The sequence below is a fragment of the Macrobrachium rosenbergii genome, chromosome 13 (genome assembly GCF_040412425.1).
Source record: "Macrobrachium rosenbergii isolate ZJJX-2024 chromosome 13, ASM4041242v1, whole genome shotgun sequence".
NCBI classification, from domain to species: Eukaryota; Metazoa; Arthropoda; class Malacostraca; order Decapoda; family Palaemonidae; genus Macrobrachium; species Macrobrachium rosenbergii.
The window spans coordinates 38,418,308-38,421,783 of NC_089753.1; the positions used below are offsets into that span (position 1 = coordinate 38,418,308).

Genomic DNA, 3,476 nt, shown 5'->3' on the forward strand with positions numbered 1-3,476 from the left:
TGTAAAACCAGAATAACTACAAAGTAATTATTAATAATAATCGAGTTAAAGTAGCATTATTTCTCCTCATGTTTTGAATCTGTAACTGGGACTACAATATGAGGGCAAAATCACCAACAACAATCTGGAGTGCTAGAGCCGAGCTTGCTTATCTCCGCAATTTATTGGGCTTGTTAGCTGGTCACAGACATATTCCGTGACATGTGAACGGAACAACCATCATCCCACAAACAAGCGCTCCTAACTGCACTTGGGTAATTCATTTCCGAGTCAGTGAAACACTAGTCTCAAGATGTACTGCCCGTTTTTTGTGACGAAAGTCGGGACGCAGTCGCGAGCGTCCTTGAAAAATAAAAGAATGGCTCTTTCCACAGCCAACGGATTGTGTTCATTGCAGTAATTAACAACTAATAATTCAGGACGCGGATAATAAATGTATACATAGAATGAAAGACGTCATATGAAGTGAGGCTTATTTCGAGTGTGCCAAGTCAGACTCACGTACAATAGTTAAACCATCTAAACAACTCTAAGCGATGCATATTGTAAAACCGTGACGCATCCGTACTCGAACAAGCCTTGGAGAACAGGAAGGAAAAGAAGCATGAGAGAGAGAGAGAGAGAGAGAGAGAGAGAGAGAGAGAGAGAGAGAGAGAGAGAGAGAGAGAGAGAGAGAGAGAGAATTATACACTGCTTTTTTTATGCATGAAGCATTTGGAGGACACAGTTGTTGAGAATAAAGATGCAACTGAGCGAAAATACCGAGTAACCATTTTTCTGACCAGATGGAACTCAAAACATAAAATAATACTTGTCTGTAATAATGTCATTCTTTGTTGTCAAGACTTAGCGCAACCACAAATATAAAAAGGGCGAAAATAAAATTAGCTTTTTACTTTGCAATCCTAAACTAACAGGAAATAGACAGTAATTTATCTTTGTGTGCAATTACGTAATGGGGATTTCCTTGTTTAAAAAATGCAAAAACAAACCATAAAACCATGCAAAAAGTAACAAAGAAATAACGAATAAAAGAGATTAAATATAAAATTGACATTCAGTAAACAACACTACGATTATTAATAAAATACTCTAAAATGGGAACATTAGCAATAATCAGTAAAAACGCTACTTCCAAAAATAAATAAATAAATAAAAATAAGCGGAAAATAAGGCATAAAACCTCGTCAATGAAACAACTAAAAAAAAAAAAGTAAAAATCACATCATCAAGCACCGAGTTACACACATCGAATTCGATCTTAACGACTCATCATTTGCAGGTGTTAGCTACCTCTTCCCCACCCCCTCTCTACCCGCAACCCCAGCCTATCTATCGCCAACATCCCCCCTCCCCTCCCCAACCCCTTAACACCCGCAACTTCCAAGGGGGTCTCTTTAAAGCCGAGCTGTGGCGCATAGCTATACAATTGAGGAGTTGAACACGTGTAGAAAGAATTAAATGTCGCCAGGTCGGGCTTAAACTGTGGCATTAACCCATGAACAGATCAAAGATGTGCTCTCTCTCTCTCTCTCTCTCTCTCTCCCTCATATATATATATATATATATATATATATATATATATATATATATATATATATATATAGGCTTATGTGTGGTGTGCGTGGTGTCTGTGTGTGCACAAGTTTACCGAATAGGAAGTAGATCCAGGAAAAAATTAAGCAGCTGCCACTGACCCATTCACCTATTAACTACTCTATGTATCGATTTGCAAAAATTTCCACATGATTAGTCACCTCATACACCTACACTAATGGCTCATTTGTAACGTATCAAGCCCACCCACACACTGTACCATCAACCTGTCTTCAAACACTCTTAAACTTCCTGGATATTAAGATCATTCCTTTCAAAAACTTCTTTTATGCTATCTATCCACCACTTCCTGGGTCTTCCTTCTACTTTCTTAACACTTCCGAATTAGACACTTTTAACCAACAAACTGTTGCCCATTCTCTCCTCATTACCTGTCCATCTCAAAACGCTGATGCACTTTTTCGCCTACACTAATCTTTTTACTACTAAGTATCGCCACTCCACGCTTCCTGCCCTTTCTATTCTTCTTACATTAAATATGCCACACAAAACGTTCGTATTTTCTTTAATTTGCGTTCAGTATCAACAGTCCCTTCATACATTGCCACCTTCGCTTCCATAGACACTCCAAAGCTCCTAATTTTTTGTGTATACCCTGCGACCTTCCATGCTCCACCAACCGTTATATTTACTCTCAGGTACCTGTACAAACCAACTCTTGCTAACACTTTTAGACACACATACACACACACACACGCACACACATACACACACACACACACACACACACACACACACACACACACACACACACACACATATATATATATATATATATATATATATATATATATATACACGTATATATGTATCACACTTAACACCAAACAGCCAAACTCATCATGGCCAAATGCCCTTCGCCAAAAGGTCAGATCGATGGGAAAAATAACTAGGATTCACCGTTCCTTTCACTACCATTAAATAGCACTTTATTTTATATTATTCACGTCAAATAATATAATATTTTCAAATACTCTATTAACGTCGTCTACCTGTTAGTCTAATCAGGAAACAATTTGATCTTTATGTTGCTAAGTCTTTAAGATGAAAATTCCATGTTGACTAAATAAATGAGATTTTATATTTTTTTGTACAGTACATTAATGTACATAATGAGACTGGTCCAATGCAGATTCGAAAACTGCCGTGTAACCTGAATGAAATATCTGATGAAATGAGACATTCATAAACGGATGTTTTCACGGTAAAATTGCTACAATAACGTGAAATTGGACATGACTACGAAAACATACCTATTTTGGCCTAAGGCACTCAAGGAAAGCTTATTGATAAATATTTTCTGTGGACCATTAGGTATACCCATTTCTCAGTGACCATCAACAACAACTGATTATCAAAGAACACTCACTCACATTAGAGGATATTTCATGCTGAAATTCCAGAGCAGATTGCTAAATAAAAACAATCTAATGATGGGAAATACAAATGCTTACGTTTAGCAGCTATTAGCAGCTCTATGGACGAATGTACACTAGATTAGAAACACCTCAATAGACAATGTTATCCAAAGATACCGTAATCAGTTTCTTAATTACAGAACACACTTCTGGTCGTTCGAGGCAGATACGGATGGTGAGAAACACTTAATGTCACGTAGCAGAAGACACTTTTCAGTTGGATGATGTGACGTTACTGCCATCTCTTCTCTACTTTTCTTACTAACACTCAGTCTCTACATCTTTATCATTTTAGTAGCAAAATTTATACACATGTTCAATAAACAGACAGATATTAGTTTTAAAATATTTAGAGTAGATTAGATAAATATAATAGAGCCAATAAAGTTCTTTTGACATATTATTATGCCACATATTTCTAACCGATTGATTTCAAAAGAT

General features: G+C 36.7%; 1 protein-coding gene across 5 annotated transcripts in view; it reads right to left on the reverse strand.

Annotated features, from left to right (window-relative positions):
* Positions 1-3,303, reverse strand: part of LOC136845208 (rho family-interacting cell polarization regulator 2-like) — a 440,509-nt gene extending 437,206 nt beyond the window's left edge. For 2 of the 5 annotated variants that reach the window (XM_067115275.1, XM_067115268.1), the window contains exon 1: positions 3,072-3,275. The gene's annotated coding sequence lies outside the window, so the exon portion shown is untranslated. Of the gene's footprint in view, positions 1-3,071 lie in introns of all 5 variants that reach the window. The other 3 variants (XM_067115266.1, XM_067115274.1, XM_067115270.1) reach the window with 3 other exon arrangements.
* Between the last annotated feature and the right edge of the window lie 173 nt (positions 3,304-3,476).